A 21,214-nucleotide genomic window follows, 5' to 3' on the forward strand; every position below is an offset into this window, starting at 1 on the left:
ATATTTAAATTGATTGACTAGGATGTCAACATGAGGAAGAGAAATATATACACTCAGTTAACAAGCTATTTTTTAATCATGCTGCTGTAAATGAATCTATTTAGCCATGAAAATGAAGGAGTAAAGCAATCTCTGATCTGTCCTGACAGAGAAGACCCCAAACTATTAGTTACTACAGCCGCAATATGATAATCCACTCCATTGCATCTTGTGAGCTGAGTTTCATAGTAAGTCATTGATAGTTTTGTAAAGTCTTAAAAATGCATTTTCATTTTATTTTAAAAATTGCGATGATAATTTTCAATAATTCCAAACATATAAAAGCTTATATATTTTCAAATAATTCACATACCATTGGTTCTGAAGCTTATGTTCCTCAAAGTTTATTAATGTTTTGTGTATGACTGGCCTAATGATAAAACAACAATCTAAGGGATTGACCAAGTTGAAATCTTACCAAATTTGTTTCTTTCAATTAAGTGTGGATATAATTCAGAAAGGTATGAACCCGATCTTCATTAAATATATAACATTGTTGAGAAATATTATAATTCATAATAACAGTAAAGTGTTTTGATAACTCGATCGATAAATTTTTTTTATATGTGTAAACGTATATTATATAAAAGGCACTTTGTGTGTGTGAGAGACAGAGAGAGAGTTCCTTTCTCATAGTTTCTGAAACAGCTGAATCTATCTTTTGCAAATTTCACACAAGGTTAATTTATATGTCTGGCAGAGTTCTTAGATATGTTTTGTACAGAAAGTCATTTCATAAGTTTCGAAAATTGAAAAATTCCAATCTTAAAAATAGCTTTTATCTCTTATAGATAAAAAAGAATAATTTTTACAGGGGAATATTTTATGTTACACCGGCAAGGGAGATAATAAAATTTCAGCAAATCATTTCTTAAAAAAAAAAACGATTGATCATAATCTAGAGATATAGCTTAGTGGTGGGGTATTGAACTACAGATCGAATGATCCCCTGTTCCAGACAAAGTGTACCTCACCATTTTATTTTGATTTTTTCTTATGAGTTCAATTTACGATAAAAGAGGTACCATTTGAAATCACCACAAATCATTTCTTCGTTTGCATATTTTAAAACTAAGCATTAATCAGTGACTTTTCCAGGGCATTCATCGTGAAGCCTAAATATCAGCTGACGTGATATTGTAAACACGGACGGAATTTGATGAACGATGATATTATTAATATTAATTTTTTTTTTTTTTTTTTTTTTTTTCAAATTAGTCCACTGGGCAAATTATTCCTCATAATATATAATAATGAATAGAGGATTAATTCTATAATGATACATAAGCAATCTGCATAACTTAAAATATCGTATTTAAAGCATATTGTACAATCAGGTAACGCCGGACTACCAGCTAGTGTGTGTGTATGTATGTATATATATATATATATATACATACACACTGGACTGCCAGCTAGTGTGTGTGTATATATATATATATATATATATATATATATATATATATATATATATATATACACACACACTAGCTGGCAGTCCAGTGTGTACACACACACACACATTAGTATGACCCATGTTCTGGCATTGCCCGGGAGGAATATGAAAGAATGATTTAACATTCATACATCTCATTGAGTGAAGCAATGATAATATTGCTAAATCGAAAAGGTTGTAATTTTTTTCTTCTTTGCTTTTTTGTTATTGTTTTTTCAACAGCCATGTTTTAAGAGCATGAGTGAATGATTTTGAGCTTTTTGTGTTCGGTATAATATTATTTAGGAAACTATTTCAAAGATAAGTATTGAATAAAATTTTTAAAGTATGAAAGTAAGAAGAAAAGTATGTAAATTGTAGTTATGAAAGTGATGGTTTATTAAAATCTTTTTGCCATCCTAGAAATAAACGAAATCTATGTACAGCAGAAATTGTAGTAATGTATTGTGTTACGTTTAAATAACATGGACTAATGTTTATTAATGTATGTTTATTACTGTATGGGACATCCATACATTTCACTACCTAAAGAAATGAACAGACTATATAAATGTATGGATAGCCATAATTGTAGTAATATTTCATATTATTATGCTTAAATATATATTATAGCATGTGTATTAATATTTTTTACCGTATGGCATCATAATGCAATGATATTATTTCGATGGCGGTGATCTGAAATTGTGTCACTTATGTAATTCTGCCCCAGATTTGACTGATTGCGTGGGAGGAGATTAATTATATACTGTAAAAGATGTCGCTCCTCTCTCTTTGGAAAATAAGTTTGGAAGAGGCAGAAAGTCAGTATGAATGTAATAATTTTCTGTATTAAGTAAAAAAAAAAAAATGTTTTTCCTTAAACAGATTGTTTGAAGTCATGAGGTTGTTGTGTGGAAAACATGTTTAATTGCAGAATCTAGGGGAGAAAAAGCAAATCATTTGATTATATCTAGAGATATAGACAGCATCAACATATAAACATCACGAATGAAAACCGTGTGTCCGTTCACCCAGCATCTCATTGATGGTTATGAATCTCTCACCACCCATGTCCGAAGGTGTGTCAGAGCAAGCCATTTGTGGGCCCGGTCCTACTATAGGTCGCAGGTCTCTCACATGGCGTGGCATTCCATTGACCGATATATTTTGCATACCGGTATTCCCAGTTACACGTCCCACTCCATACTTTGTAGTTCATTGTCCGTTTGGGGTTTTACCCACACTTGATCACCCATTTTGTAGGTAGTTTGCTGTTGATTCTCTATTGGTGCCATTATTCTGTCAATTCCTTAAAGCCGTATGCAGTACCAATGGACCATATTGGCCGGTCCTGTTGCGGAGGACAAGTCATCCTTTAGCATAACGTTGTACCACTGCCTCTGGTATGGTACACCATTTCCTGGCTGCAATCCTTTTACCACTTCTATGACATCGCTCTATGATGCTGTTACTGGAGGGAACATATGCTCAACGAAATCGAAGTCTGATTCTCTATTCATCCATGAAGGCTTTAAACAAGCTGTTCCAAAAGAATTAGAATCTCCGACGGTGGACCTCGTTCATAGAAAAGAGTCTTTAGTTGATTGTTTATACATTTTAGATCCTGCTGAGTGATGTGTCGCCAGACAGCAAACCGAGTGGGGCCGCAGTCAATCAGTGTCAAAAAATGAGCCCCATCGTACTGAGTGATATCCATCGCTATCCTATGCCATGTTTGGTCAACATTTAAAGTCCCCTTTGACCAGTGCATGGGTGATGAATCGATCGATTGACACTCTTCGCATTCTTTGATAATGGTTCTCATCCCAGGGTTAATTTGCTTCACAAAGTAAAGTGTCCACTTCACACCAGGATGATCGATTTGTTGGTGAACAATTTTGATCTTGTCCAACCTGACTGAGTTCACAGATGCATTGCAGACAGATTGCACATGTTCGGTGTTTCTCTTAATCGCATCAAGCCACCGCTGAGGCACTCTCATCAATTGGTCCACCTTGTTTTGGCTAAGTTTGACCAAGACTACATCTATCGACAGTGCATATTCCTTCACCAGTTTCATTATTGTATCAAGACGCCATCGGATGAGCATCTCACTTGTAGCTTTAGTCCGTACCGGTAAGGGTATTCAAGACCCATTTATGAACACATGCGGAATCGGTGAATAAGTGCAAGGTGGTCATCTTCCAGGGGATTGCCAAGTTCATTCCTTTAATGATGGCATCGAGTTCTACTAGGTTGATATGTTGGGAGTTCTTTTCTGGACGTAACCAGCAGTAGGAATGCCTACGAGTAGATGCAGCAGGTTTCAGGCAACAAATGATCAAGCGACAGATGTTTTTGTTTTATTTATTTTTATTTTGTAAATTATCTGTTGGTCTATTCATTATTCTGTATATCTTATTCTAGTGACGATTTTTTTTACAAAAATGTGCTTATAGATCTTGTCTTTTTTGTTTGCTTTGTTTTATATTCATGGACAACATTACGCAATATTGATATGACCTAAATATTTTTTAAAACTTGAAACCTGGCTGTTCTTTGGTGTTTTTGTTTGTTTTTTTTTAGTATTTAAATTAATTTATCATGATTTAATTACGTTGTTATTTGCACCTGGGGTAAGGCTGGTGGAACTTGCATTTACAAAAATGAAAGTTGGTAGAGTTGGATGACCCACATCTCATAGGTAACGCCTCCCACAACCGGTTAGATGTCTCTTTGTTTACTATAAAAACTTGTTCATGTCAGTTATAAGCCTGGTCTTCAGTGCTTTATCCAAATGTACAATAGTTTAATTGATAAATAAAGCCACAATGAATGCGGGCAACTAAGAAAAGAAAGATATTTTATAATTGTTTTTCTTTTTTCCATTTCTTCATTCACATTAACTTTTTCTATTTGATCCTCTTGGAAATCGTCTTAGATTTCCTCATAAAATTTATTTTACTAAGAAAGTTATTCATTTTTAATTATAGCTTTTAGTGGATTTATATAAGCTTCATACTTATATAGAGTGTTTAAAAAGTAACTTCCTATTTTAAACTATTTATAATTTTAAATGTTCACATCTTAGGAAACCTCAAATATGTGTGAATAGTTAAGATAGAAATTGAAAACCAAAAATAATGCAATTTTAAAATGAATAAAATCAATTACTATGATTCAGTATTTTTTTTTATTATTATAAGCTGAGACTTTCAAAATTTAAAAATGCCATTTTCGGAAAATAAATATGTAAAAAAAAATAATTCTTCTTCTTCTTATTATTATTATTATAATGAAATCATTTTTATTCATTTTAAAATTGCATTCTGATTTTCAATTTTATTTTAATTATTTATAAGTTATTCATATGCTCATAAGTTTTTTGCAACTTTTTTCATTTAAAGTTAGTTGAAGTAGTAAATAAGATCATGGAGTCAGAAATTTTAATGTGCAATTCCAAACTCTGAAGATTTCAAAAATTCTGACTCCTGGCATTCAGAAATATTCAACGACTCCTTATTTTAAAATTTTCCAATATCCAGACCGTTTGTTGTTTCTTTAGAGATTAAGAAATCCAGCTCCACTTCTTAGCATTTTTATGAATCTCATTCCTTTCAAAACCTCCGACTATGACTTCGCAACCATAGAAGCAAGTCTATGAAATCAACGATTTTAGAAAAAGAATCGAAAATTATTACTTTTACACAAGTAAGAGTTCTTGGTGAAAATCAGTTGTATTTTCTGAGTGTCAAATTCTGCTGTCCATATGGTGTTTTAAATAAAACTCCATGCTATGTATGTTTTTTTTTTTTTTGCATCTCTTATGAAACTTATAATTAAGAAACAAATTATAAGATTAAAAAAATAGACATTTACCTTTCAGTTACGCGATATATCGGGGGGGGGGGCAATTGAGAGCTTCAAATTAATTGGATTTCTAAATATGAAACGGTTTCTGTTTTTTTTTTTATTATTCACACTTGAAATTTATTGAAGAAGTATTTAAAAAACAATGTTTTTTCAAAACTAATATATGTTGGGAAGAAATTAATCAAATTAAAATAAAACTGATGTAATTGATGTAAAAGATGTAATTGTAACGTTCAGTTCAAAATAATGGTAACAGAATGAATTTGATTGAAATTTGGGGAATTTATCTGAAATAAAATTTGAATACTGTGAGATTATAGGATCTTGTTTTGATCTGAGTGTTTGGTGACTGAAAGAATTATTTGTGATTAGCAGTAATAGCAACAAGATAGATGCATGTATGGTGGTATAACCAAAAAGTAGATGTCCTTTTTGTCGTTCAGGAGAACGATTCCATGTAGACTGATTTGTCCATTTACATGAAGAAATCAGTATTTTACCACAGTTGAAAATGTTCAGATTCGTACTCATTCATTGTATTTCTTTTTAATAAGAAAATACATTTTTGGGCTAATGTGCGGAGGATCGTTCAAAATATTAAAATTAAAAATTATAACATCTACAAGTTACATACATTTATATTTTTCCACAAGGTTGTTTTTTTAATTATCAAATATGAAAAGTTCAATTTTAGCTGAATACACATGCATGTACATAAAGTATGTGTGTAATTTAATATATAAAATTATTTTGTCAGGTTTTCAAGGTTAAAATAGACTTTAAATTGACAAATCAAGATTTGTTTCAGACCACCAATTTTCATTAGTTATTGTTATACCATGGTATTGACAATAATATAACATTTCCATTGTCAATTGTTTTTCTCTGTTTACATTTAGATATTATTGCATAGTAACAAAACCTTCATTCATGCTAATCTGTTCCACCGTCCAATTAAACTCATTCTTCATTCAATGTTTCCATAAATTATGCATTCATTTCATCTTATTTTAATATTTATTACATTTTATCCGGATTATCTACTTCTCGCAAATAAACCTTCTATTATTATTCATGCATAATCGTCAGTTTGTGTTTCATTTTTCATGATATTTTTCTATTATCTACTACACATTTGCAATCAAAATAATGATCACTCCTAGTTCTATGAAATGTAGGAAAATCAGTTTCATAATTTTCTTTTAAATGTGTAACATTCACATGCCTACAAAATCAACCATGTCTGCTAAGACTTTTCCTAAACTCATTTCTTACTTTTATTCATTCAATTACTTATTTTTTAATCAGCAAGACATTTGTTTTTGGTATTAATTTGTTTGCTTCAAAACAGATACATATTTAGCGGTATTTACTTTAACATACTCGTGTGATAAGGTGGGGGCCTACTATTCAGAACTTTACAGTAGTGAGTCTAGTTCTAATTTCAAACTTAAGTAACTTGCTTTTATTTATTTACAAAAAATATTTTTCATAGCAATTATTTTTTTATCTTTAAATAAAAATGTTCAAATCCTATTTTTATAATCCGTTTAATTACTTAGTTAAATGTGTGTTTTTCTGTTTTTATTTTTTTCGAAATTGATACTCAAATATTTATTTTAATCAAATTAAATTATTTTATATTTACCAAAACATAGCTAAATCCTATTTTAATTGCTTAAATTACTTAGTGATATGAATTGAAATAATATTTTTATTTCTTGCGGGTAATGCCGGGACATTGATCTTCCTAGTAATAGATGATTCAATTTCATGTATATAGGTATTAAATAAGAATCAATGAACGTTTTTGTTTTGTTTCCCCTTTTTTTTCTTTCTTTTTTTTTTTTCTAACAACGTTGATAGAAATGATGTATTTACATAGATGAGATTAAATCTGAAAATTCTTTCTTTAGAGAAAGGTGAACACTTCTAGAATCGAAGAATCTGCTTCTACGATGTTATCACAATTCAGTGTGCATGTGTATGTGTGGTTTTTATCAAACTTTATCGTCACAATCAGCTCATTTGAAATGTTTCCAACAGAAAATGGAATCCATTGTTGATGTAATAAAGTGAGCTATTATTTTGCTGAAGAATCACCCTGAAGATGTTTAGATTGAAAAGAATCCAGTTCTTTATCCCATGTTTCCTTTTACTTTGCGGCAGTTATAATTCAAAGATTCAAAGATTTGTGTTGGGACGGGTTTTGTTCTGGAAGCGATTGAAAAACAAAATTCTGAAAAGAAAATATCTTTTAATTTAAATCTTTTTTTTTTTTTTTTTTGTGAAATTAACGAGAACCAAATGAATAAATAATTAAAAATAACTAAATTTCTGTTACATTCTCTCTTTGCTACTTGTTTTCTCTCTTCCCCTTTACCTAGCTTTCTCTCAATTGCAACGATTTCTATTTCTCTGTCTGCCTCTCTATCTATTTTATCTTCTTTTCTGTTGTATCTATCGTCTCTCTCTCTCTCTCTCTCTCTCTCTCTCTCTCTCTCTCTCTCTCTCTCCTGTCGTGTCTTTACTCTCTATCTATTTTTCCTCATTTGCTATTACTCTGATGATTTTTTAATTTTTTCAGAAGAACTGAAAACAAAGGTAATAGAATAAATTTGTTTTCTGTATCATTTTTTAATACACACACACACACACACACACACACACACACACACACACACACACACACACACACACACACACACACAAACATGTACTAGAAAAAACTTACATCAGCCACTATGACTACATACAAAGACTATGGAGCTATTAAACCTAACATAGTAATATGGGATAAAAAGGAGAAAGAAACAACCATAGTAAAAGTTAGTGTCCTCAATGATGCTGGGTTTATCAGAGCTGAGAAGGAAAAGATAATGAAATAAATGTCTTGTGAACGACATGAAAAGAAACTGGAATCTTAGGAAAATCTTCATTGTTCCAATAATTATAGGAGCAACCAGACTCATGAAAAAGAATTTCAAAAACTACTTGGAAAATATACCTGGTGAACCAAGTGTAAGAGAGATTCAAACGGTTAGAATATCAACAGGATCTCTCAGTTGGAATGTCTGGCATCCAGTAGGATGCCCCATCCTCAGCTAGAACAAAATATTTATTTTTTAAATAAGTTATGTATAATGAAAAATTAACCTCTTGGAGTTTAAATAGATCTGCTATAAGATAGTATTCATTGCGCTAGCAAACGGCTTTTTATCCTTTCAGATAGAGCTTCATAAAAATAATAAACATTTAAATAATGAAATAAGTTTCTTTTAAATATTTATTGTTACATATATGTATGTAAACATGTATATATTCATATATATATATATATATATATATACACACACACACAAACACACATATATATATGCATGGGTATTACATATATATATGCGTACATATTTTATATTCGTGTGTATTACATATTTTCATATATTATATGCGTGCATATCATGTGTATGTATTGCATATTTTCATATATATATATATATATATGTGTGTGTGTATTATAGTCATGTATATATGAGCATTATATATATATATATATATAATAATGTTGACACACCAGTTCTCGTAAGATCGCCAAAGTTAACGTTGAGCCTGGCTAGTACCAGATGAGTGGCCATTTGAGAATTCTAGGCACTATATGTGCTCTCTGGTTATTTCGGTATTGCTTCCAGTTGTCTTGAACTTCCACTTGGCACTGGTATTTAACAACGTTGACTCAGGAGAGGTGTGGTTGGAGATTGCGTAACTCTTGCCACAAAGTTTCACATGCAGACACCATTACAGTGCGTATCCATAGTCAAGATTCAAGGAAACTACCATTTATATATATATATATATATATATATATATATATATATATATATATATATATATAATGTGTGTAAACAATGGAATATATTTCCGACAATAGTTTTAATAAACTTTAAGTGAACACATGTAATTGTGTAGGTAAATAATGTTATTAAGTGAACGTTTTCCAATGTCTACAGTGTATTAATCTCTGAATAACTGTTAGATCATAGTTTAGCAGTTATGTTGACAACAATTTCAAGTGTTCACGTGATTATCTTTGTGAATTTTCTATTTCTAGCCTCATAAACCTTTCACTTAAAACGATGTTTACCTACACATACCTGTCCATTAATAGTAGCATTGTGTAATATATATATATAATATATATATATTATATATATATATATATATATATATATATATATACATATATATATTATTTACTGTCATTGATAACATTTGTGGTTTTCATTTGAATAGTTTAGTTTATTCTCATTGAAAAAAAATGTTTTATTTCGGTCATCTATCTGAACATTGTTCTGTTATTTTTGTGTTCCGGTAATGGCAGAAACACTAGATGATGACCTCCAATCTGTAGTTGAATGGGGACAAAAATGGACGGTCACATTCAATGCTGCCAAGACTAAGCTTGTTTCTTTCAATAATTACATGAAACCTTCTCTACCACCAATAGCAATGGCCAAAAACACAAAAGCACTTCCTTTAAACTCCTTGGCCTAATGTTTACAAGGAACATGAACGGGAATAGATACATTGAGATCATTGCCATGGCTGCTGTAAAGAAGGTGGGCTCTCTTTACTGTGGTAGAAAACTGCTTACGCCTGAAAGTATCCTGTTCCTCTATATGGCCACCATTCGCCCATGTATGGAGTACTGCTGTCACATTTAGGCTGGTGCATCTGCTACTTGTCTCTCACTCCTGGACAATGTTCAAAAAGGAGTTGCCAACATGATAGGTTCTGAGCTGTCCTCTAGGCTTCAGCTTCTGTCCTATCGATAAACTGTTGCCAAGCAGCTAAATCCCACCACTTCACAGTAGAGATCCCTAGGTGTGAGAAAGTCTTCTACTCCAATAGTTTCTTCTTCATCTGCTAGACTTTGGAACTTACTTCCAGGATTCTGCTTTCCCAACTGTACTGACATGCAGAAGTTCAAGTGTAATGTGAACAAACATCTTGCTACTCATCTCCCTTCATAATACTTCTGCAACCTATGTCCCCGATAGTAGCGCCCTACTTCAAAGTGGCACTGTGCTTTGTTTGGGGTGAAAATTGAAAAATAATTTTTAAAAATAGGTGGGGATCCAGATAAAAAACAAGTGTAATTAATGGAAACAAAAAAATATTGAACAGAAAAGCAAATACAACAAATAGTATGGATATACATCAGTCCAACTGCTAAGTGTGAATGACTTGTGCATAACCTGTGTGCTAACTCTCCTGTTCTTTATAGTAAGAAGAAGAGTTTATTATCTGTAAGGTGGGCAGCACACCACAACAATTATCAAAGTGATTGAGAATATATCCACTGGAAATTATCTGAGGGCAAATTGATAAGTCTGTGCTAATGAAAATGTCATAAATTTTATAATCTATCGAATCATAATATGAAAACTCTGTTTAATTATTGAGCTTATTTTTTTTCTGCAATATTTAATATATCCTCGAACTTCATATTTCTAATAGATAAATTTTATATTATTTGATCTTCTGGGAATATTTTTAATTGTTTTGGTTCTTTAATTAGTATCTCTTAAATATACATAAATATTTTCTTTCCACGTGCAATGCTTTCTTAAGATGTATGCTGCAATATCCAAGCATTTTAAAAGAATCGATATATCTCAGCAAGTAATTGCTTACTATATTTATTTTTTTCTTCAATATTTAACTTCAAACGTTCATCAGTGTTGTGGCCATATTTGGAAGATGGAAATACTGTTGAGGTTTAATGTTATGGACATATTTGGAAGTTTATCATTGAAACAAACAAAAAATAATAATGAATATATTCTTGCTGAGAAATATTGATTCCTTCAAATGGATTGCAGTCTTTGCTGAAAGTGCCTGGAGAAGGAAAAACATTGACTAATTCTTGCATGGCATCGTACATCCCAAGAGATCCTTGCTCGTACGAATGACTCATAAAAATAATAAATATAAAATAGGACTTACTATATGAAAGGATATTTACTCATTTGTATGTGTACATCTTATAAGTTTGATATTTGTATGTACAGTATTCATTCCTAAACTAATTAACCAATCATTATGAATCTTAGAACGCAGGAGTAAGAAGTGGTATTCTATATATATATATATATATATATATATATATATGTATGTATGTATGTATGTATGTATATATATATATATATATATATATGTATATATATTTAAATAAGGGGGTAGTCACCAACCATGTGTATTTTTTAACATTATTTTATTATTCCGTGTCTTGATTTTTCATTGAGAATTATGTTTGGATCATTGTAATAATGTTTTTAAATCATTGAAATCGTTTTTACGCGTTTCAGACGTTCTGTGAAGCGTCCTTGTCAGAAATTATTTTCAATATATGGATATAGCTCTCTCTCTCTCTCTCTCTATATATATATATATATATATATATATAAATATATATATATATATATCTATTTATATAAATATATATATATATATCTATTTATATAAATATATATATATATATCTATATATATATATATATATATAAATATATATATATATATCTATTTATATAAATATATATATATATATCTATATATATATATATATATATAAATATATATATATATATCTATTTATATAAATATATATATATATATCTATAAATATATATATATATATAAATATATATATATATAAATATATATATCTATTTATATAAATATATATATATATATATATATAAATATAAATATATATATATATATATATATATATATATATATATATATATATATATATATATACAGTCCTGGTCAAAATCATAAGAATATTTCAGAAAATAAGCGTTTACGCATATTATCAAATTTTTAATCAAACAAATGGTTGAAACCATTGCCAAAAGGGATAATATGATGGAAAAAAATGAAATCTGCTTCATTTGAAGCCTTAACCCTGATCTAATAATTATTTATATATATATATATATATATATATATATATATATATATATAAGTCCATCAATATCTATGAAACAGCCCTAATAAAAATTAGTGGATACAAAAATATTGATATCAAATATAAGCAACAAAACACCAATAACTAGGATAAAATTAAAAATAGAAGAAAAAGAAATATAATCTGGTATATAGCGCCATACAATCAAATGTTAAAAACAAAACTTGGCAAGAAATTTCTAGACCTTATCGAAAAGCACTTTTCCGCAACCAACCCCTTACACAAAATTTTCAATAAAAATACCCTAAAGTTATCCTACAGCTGCTGCAAAAATTTAGAGATGATAATTAAAGAACATAATAACATAATATTAAATAAAAGCAATGAAAACAACAACAAAATAAACAATAAAAAAGTGGACACCATGACAAAAATAAAACTAACGCAAATGACACATATGTAACTAGTAGAAATAATAATAATTATAATAATAATAAACCAACTCCGGACAACAACAACCATACTAGAAATGAAAATACTAATAACGAACAAGATAAATGCAACTGTAGATACCGCACACTTTGCCCACTTCAAAATAAATGTCTAACCAAAAGTGTATTTTACCAGGCCACAATATTTGCGAAAGAAAACCTGAATAACAAGAAATATTACGTAGGTATGACTTCCTTAGATTTCCAAACTCGATATTATGACCATAAAAGTACATTTAATAATAAAAAACACCGTATGAAAACAATGCTAGCAAATAAATACTGGGAACTCAAGGAAAGTGGACATTCGCCAGTAGTTGAATGGAAAATAATAAGACAAGCAAACACATGTAGAGACCTAGACGATCCATGTAGATTATGCCTTCATGAAAAATTTGCTATCCTATACTTTAAGTAACCCCAACATCTATTAAACTGTAGGAGAGAAATAGCAAACAACTGTGTTCACAGGATAAAATTTACTCTAAGATAAAGATACAAAATAGTTTTAAAACTAACATAAACAATAGAAAATAAATAAATAAACAAATAAACACGCATATACATAAACTATCACACATATATATGTATGTATGTATGTATGTATATATGTATGTATATATCTATATATATTTATATAATATAAAGCTGTGTGTGTGTGTGTGTGTGTGTGTGTGTGTGTGTGTGTGTGTGTGTCTGGTCACGAATAGGCTCGTATATGGTTGAGTATTTTAAAAAACTGATTACATATAATGATAGAAGATGTATCGAGACACAGGAATGGGTATGTTTGATCTGGCACAACGGTGGTTCATTAAAATTGTGGGGTCTGCATTCGCGCCTGGTCCACAAAGTATGGAAATAAAAAATTTAATAATTAAAAAAAAAAACGTTTACAAGGGTTTTTGATATAGCTGTACATAATAATACCTTGATAAGTATGTTTTAACTTAAATAGGGATGGCATAATAAAATTGTGGGGTCTGCGTTTGCGCATGGCCTCCATAGAATGGAAATAGGCACAAACTTTAATAAAGACTTTTCATATCTATCTCCGTAAGTATACTTTGATAATTATGTTCCAGTTTGAAGAAATATGGTATAATAAAATTATGGGGTGTTCGTTCGCGCCGGAACTCCATAAAATGGAAATATGTCACACCCACTCCAGCTCTGTTACTGGAATGTGAGAACATTTATTGACAATGGTAAAAGACTAGAACGGAAGACTGCAATTTTGACTAAGGAATTGCAAAGATACAATATAAACATTGCTGCACTCTCTGAGACACGTTTCGCAGGTGAGGATCAACTGGTTGAGCGCGAGTCGGGATACACGATCTTCTGGTCTGGTAGAGCTTAAAAGGAGAGGCGTGAGGCTGGTGTTGGTTTTGCAGTTAAGAACTCCTTAATTGACAAGATCGAACAGCCAGTAGCCATAAATGACCGTGCAATGACATTGAGAATGCCCCTTGCTGCTGGTCGTTATATGAATGTTCTTTCTGTCTATGCGCCGACTCTTACTTCGCCTGAAGATGATATTACTTCCTTTTATCATATGCTTAGATCTATTATCACCGGTTGTCCAAGTGCTGAGAGTTTGGTGGTTCTTGGTGACTTCAATGCACGGGTTGGATCAGACAATGAGACTTGGTCTCCATTGGGTCCATATGGCATAGGTAGAGTCAATTCAAATGGTATGCTGCTTCTCCATCTCTGCAGTGAACTAAATCTTGTTATCACCAACACTTTTTCCCACCAGTAAAACAAGGAGACCTGGTTCCATCCCCAATCTAAACATGGCCATTTGCTTGATTACATACTGTGTAGACGTGGTGATGTTGGAAATTTTTGCAAAGTTAGAGTAATGCGTGGTGCGTACTGTGGTACTGATCATTTAATGGTCAGAGCTAAACAGAGAATTACAGTTCGCAAAAAAAGCCGTTTCAATGGTGTCAAAGTGCCTAAACGTATTGATGTTTCCAAATTGAAGGATCCAGTCGTACGAAGTTCCTTGAAATCTGCTTTCAACCAGGTGGATTTCTCAGATTGTGACTGGGAGACAGTAAGACATACAATATGCCAAAAAGGTGTTGAAGCTCTTGGGTTGAAGGTTCCCAGGCATAGAGATTGGTTTGCTGATAATTACAATCAAATTAAGCCTCAAATTGATAGAAAGCGGAAAGCTTATTTGAAACTTCTCAACTCTTCACCTCTGAACGAGCCAGCGCTCGCTGCCCACTTTTCTTCTGTTCGGAGTGAGGTTCAGTGTTGTGTGCGGCAAATAAAAAACAAATGGTGGTCTGACCTCTCCAGAGAGATACAGACTGCCTACGATCATAGAGATGTCCAGACATTCTACACTCTGCTTCATCAGGCTTATGGTCCGAAATCCTCTTCAACTAAACCACTCCTGGCGAAGGACGGGAAAACCTTGCTGAAAACCTCAGATGAAATTATGCATCGATGGCATGAACACTTTCATGATCTTTTTCATAACCCATCCAATGTGGATGTTGCTGCAATAGAAAGTATCCCTCAGATAAACTTGAACAAAGCCCTTGGGTTGGATGGCATCCCTGTTGAGCTGCTGATACATGGTGGTGTCAATGTACATTGTGTGGTCCACTCTTTGATACTGTCAGTATGGTAGGGTGACCCGGTTGGCCAAGATTGGGTAGATGCCATCTTGGTTATGTTGTACAAAGGAAAGGGTACAAGGTCTGATTGTGGAAATTATCGAGGTATCTCGCTGCTGAATATGGTTGGAAAGGTGTTTGCATGGCTTTTGCTAAACCGATTGGAAAAGTATGTATGTCCTAATATCCTTCCGGAATCCCAGTCTGGATTTAGAGGTGGGCAAGGAACTGTGGTTATGGTGTTTTCTGCTAGACAGCTCTTGGAGAACTGTATTGAACAGCGTATGCCTCTTTACCAAGTATTTGTGGACTTAACCAAGGCGTTTGACACAGTCAGCCGTGAGGCTCTCTGGAAAGGGCTGGAAAAATTTGGCTGTACACCTGCTTTTACAGACAAGTTCAGGCAACTTCATCATAGTATGAAAGGTCGCGTCAACTTCAATGGTCGGCTTTCGGAAGAATTCCCCATTGATAATGGTGGGAATCAGGGTGATATAGCTGCACCAACATTGTTTTCGCTCTATTTGACTGCTGTGCTCTGGTATGGTTTCCACGATTGTGATATGGGTGTTTATATTTAGATTCCGAACGACTGGAAAGGTGTTAAATCTCAGGAGATTCCAAGCCAAAACACTTGTTAGTGATTGACTTGTTAGGGAACTGTTGTATGCTGATGATGCTGACCTGGTAACACACTCCCCAGTAGATATGCAACTAGTGATGGATCTCTTTACAAGATATATATAGATATATAGATATAGATATGTATATAGATATATATATAGATATGTATATAGATATATATATAGATATGTATATAGATATATATAGAGAGATATATATAGATATAGATAGATATATATATATAGATATAGATAGATATAGATATATATATAGATATAGATATATATATATATACATATATATATATATAGATATATAAAGATATATATATATAAAGATATATATATATAGAGATATATATATATATATAGATATATATATAAAGATATATATATATAGATATATATAGATATATATAGATATATACATATATATATAGATATATATATATATATATATAGATATATATATAAAGATATATATATATAGATATATATAGATATATACATATATATATAGATATATATATAAACATATATAGATATATATATAAAGATATATATATATAGATATATATATATAGATATATACATATATATATATAGATATATATATATACATATATATATATATACATATAGATATATATCTATCTATCTTCTATATATCTATAAAAACAGAGATGTGTGTGCCACAGACGATTTCTGATTGGTTAATCCAATAATCACATCTCCTAAAAAACAATCGTTTCTACGCTCTTACCTTTACCATAAAATATTATGGCTTTATTTATTGTCCATCTTGGAAGGGTTTAATTTTTTAATAACTTGTTATTTACAAATTAAAAAAATACGAAACTATTATGCGAAACTAAACTACACGAAATACGCGCACACACGCACACACACACGTTCACTACCGTCACGTTGTTATGGCAACCAAACCCGCTGACTTCTTTTTCTCATTTCACTCGTGGTCTTAAATTAGATTCGAATAAGTTGCCAAAAAACAAATATATAACAAATAAATGTTATCAAAGGCAAATCTTTCGTGTTTTTATTCAATTTAACATGTTTATTCAGCTCGAAAAGCATACAGTGTTTACCGATGTATTGGAAAAATCCAAGATGGCGGCCGATTCTCTCTTTAACACGGTAAGTTTGGAAAAAGGTGTAATAAATAAAAAACCGGTTAAAATACTGTTAAAAACTCGCTCAATATATGTTACCGTGACATAGGTTGACATATATTCGGCGGGTTTTTAATAGTATTTTGTATAGTTTTTTATTTATAACACCTTTTCCCAAACTTACGGTGTTAAAGAATGTGTGAGACGCCATCTTGAATTTTCCAACACATCGGTAAACACTGTATTCTTTTCGAGCTGAATAAACATGTTAAATTGAATAAAAACACGAAAAATATATCCAGTTTTTATCGGTTTTTTACCTTCTCTGCAGAAGTACAAAAAAACAAAACAAACAAAAAAAAAACGGAAGGTACTTTTACAGAATGTTAAACTAACCCTAACCGATGTTTTATGTTTAGTTTAGGAAAAGTCAGAAGAAATAAAAGTCATTATTGCATGAAATATACGTATTTAGTTGAAGTATTGTTTATGTCAATTCTTTCGAAGAAATTTAGCAAGAATACCTGTAAACCAGGAAATCGGTAAAATGTCATCATGGATGAATACTTGTCTATTATAATTTCTACCCTTGACAAAAAACTTAGCCATAACAAAAGAGATTTATTGTTCAGATTGTTTTTGAGATTGATTTCTAAAAAGATATTTTATAAATAAAATCGACTTTAAAATTAAAGACTTAAATTACAATAATTGAATTTAAACATTCTTATTTCAATATTTGGCACATAACACCTGCAAAAATGATCACAGTGTCAGGATTTCATTTTATTTCAGAATCGATGGCAAATATTAATATTTAACATTAGTTTATCATTTAAGCCGATAAAAAGCCCTTTTTTTTCCGAGTCATAAAAGGATTTGGAGTTTCCTAATCAACCTTTCGGGTGCAGTTGCACGCTCTCAAAATAACTAAAGTGTTGGCTTTAAAAAAATTGGTTCATTAAAACTAAACAGGTTTAGTTTTAATAAAAAAAAAAAATTTAAAAAAAATCGCTTTGGTAATTAGATATGTCGTATGGTTATCCCTAATCGCTGAATAAAACCGCTAACGAGTTGAATGATTACGACATAAAATTAAACTCGGGTTCCTGAAACGGAAACTTCGTTTGTTTTTGTTTTTTTCTTATCAATATATTTACATTGTTATTTTGTTTTCATTTTCAATCATTCGAACAGTTTTCTTTTTCAAGTAATCCAAGTTACAAAATTCCCACTGTTTACTATGCTAAAATCACAATGACTAATGTATACCTATTAACCCTTATCCTTGAGTGGCCTCTGGGCCTTGATAAGTGGTGACACCCATGTAAAAAAAAAAAAAAAAAATCACTCGAACAGTTTTCTTTTTATAATGTACAGTTTTAAAAGTTAAAAACAAATATATAACAAATAAATGTTATCAAAGGCAAGATAAATTACTTTTCTACCAAACTGGATATATTTTTCGTGTTTTTATTCAATTTAACATGTTTATTCAGCACGAAAAGCATACAGTGTTTACCGATGTATTGAAAAATTCAAGGTGGCGGCCGATTCTCTCTTTAACACGGTAAGTTTGGAAAAAGGTGTAATAAATAAAAAACCGGTTAAAATACTGTTAAAAACTCGCTCAATATATGTTACCGTGACATAGGTTGACATATATTCGGCGGGTTTTTAATAGTATTTTGTATAGTTTTTTTATTTATAACACCTTTTCCCAAACTTACGGTGTTAAAGAATGTGTGAGACGCCATCTTGAATTTTCCAACACATCGGTAAACACTATATTCTTTTCGAGCTGAATAAACATTTTAAATTGGATAAAAACACGAAAAATATATCCAGTTTTTATCGGTTTTTTACCTTCTCTGCAGAAGTACAAAAAAAACCCCCAAAAAACGGAAGGTACTTTTACAGAATGTTAAACTATTCTTTCGAAGAAATTTAGCAAGAATTCCTGTAAACCAGGAAATCGGTAAAATGTCATCATGGATGAATACTTGTCTATTATAATTTTTACCCTTGACAAAAACTTAGCCATAACAAAAGAGATTTATTGTTCAGATTGTTTTTGAGATTGATTTCTAAAAAGATATTTTATAAATAAAATCGACTTTAAAATTAAAGACTTAAATTACAATAATTGAATTTAAACATTCTTATTTCAATATTTGGCACATAACACCTGCAAAAATGATCACAATGTCAGGATTTCATTTTATTTCATAATCGATGGCAAATTGTGTAGATTGATATCTCATTATATTAAATACTAATATTTAACATTAGTTTATCAGTTAAGCCGATAAAAAGCCCTTTTTTTTTTTCGAGTCATAAAAGGATTTGGAGTTTCCTAATCAACCTTTCGGGTGCAGTTGCACGCTCTCAAAATAACTAAAGTGTTGGATTTAAAAAAATTGGTTCATTAAAACTAAACAGGTTTAGTTTTAATAAAAAAAAAATTTTAAAAAAATCGCTTTGGTAATTAGATATGTCGTATGGTTATCCCTAATCGCTGAATAAAACCGCTAACGAGTTGAATGATTACGACATAAAATTAAACTCGGGTTCCTGAAACGGAAACTTCGTTTGTTTTTGTTTTTTTCTTATCAATATATTTACATTGTTATTTTGTTTTCATTTTCAATCATTCGAACAGTTTTCTTTTTCAAGTAAACCAAGTTACAAAATTCCCACTGTTTACTATGCTAAAATCACAATGACTAATGTATACCTATTAACCCTTATCCTTGAATGGCCTCTGGGCCTTGATAAGTGGTGACACCCATGTAAAAAAAAAAAAAATCACTCGAGCAGTTTTCTTTTTATAATGTACAGTTTTAAAAGTTTAAAAACTATATAGTTTTTACTTCAGGAAAATTAATGGGTCAGTTTATACGATGTGCCCTGTTAAAATACTGTTAAAAACTCGCTCAATATATGTTTCGGCGGGTTTTTAATAGTATTTTGTATAGTTTTTTATTCATAACACCTTTTCCCAAACTTACGGTGTTAAAGAGGGTGTGAGACGCCATCTTGAATTTTCCAACACATCGGTAAACACTGTATGTTTTTCGAGCTGAATATATTACATTGAATAAAAACACAAAAAATATATCCAGTTAGGTAGAAAAGTAACTTATCTTGCCTTTGATAACATTTATTTATATATTTGTTTTTGACTATTTTTTCGAATCTATGTGTACAGTAATACAAATCCACGATATGAATACTCACGTTGTTATATATATATATATATATATATATATATATATATATATATATATATATATATATATATATATATATATATATAAATGAGATTATAGCAGTTAAAAAACATTTTTAAAACACACACACACACCTTTTTCAAAGTGATCAGAAATCGTATAAAAGTAAAAAGGGTAAATTTTTACTTACTTTCCAACTTAATCACCTTTAACGTGACTTTTACAGTTTTTTTTTTAAATGGAATTCATTTACCGATACAAAAGAAATGATAAGTAAATAAATCCATAAATAAATATTATAAATGGTTTATTTTAATACTTGCCAGGATGCGGAGGAAAATGAATGAAGGGGGAGGGGAATAAAATAAAAACATTTTGGAAACAGAGTAAGTTTGAAAGAATTGCTTTGCACAGAAAGAAATTAATGAAAAAATAAAATTAAATTTCTTTTCTTTCTTGATTTTTTTTTAGTTTTTTATGAAAAAGGAAGTCAAAATTAAGACTATAAAAAACAATTTTTATTAAGAGCGAACCTCAGTCGTCAGGTCTGTAAAAAAAGACGTGGAATAATAAATGTTTTCTAATACAAATTGTTTTTACTTATGTGTTCATTTGTCTCTTTGAAGTTCGTTTGTTTAATATATCGGTTTGCAATATAATTTTGTCATTCGGTCAGACTCAAATTTTAAATCTATATATCTATAAAAGTGAAAGTGTGTGTGTGTGTGTGTGTCTGTGTACATTTCCCTACGAAATAACTCTGTCAATTTTTA

At 30.6% G+C, this 21,214-nt stretch overlaps 1 protein-coding gene across 1 annotated transcript in view; it reads left to right on the forward strand.

The window, feature by feature from the left end:
* Positions 1 to 21,214, forward strand: part of LOC145279873 (uncharacterized) — a 266,143-nt gene that overhangs the window by 143,798 nt on the left and 101,131 nt on the right. The gene's annotated exons all lie outside the window — the stretch shown is intronic.

Source organism: Euprymna scolopes, chromosome 7 (genome assembly GCF_053919585.1).
Source record: "Euprymna scolopes isolate OS-2025 chromosome 7, ASM5391958v1, whole genome shotgun sequence".
NCBI lineage: Eukaryota > Metazoa > Mollusca > Cephalopoda > Sepiida > Sepiolidae > Euprymna > Euprymna scolopes.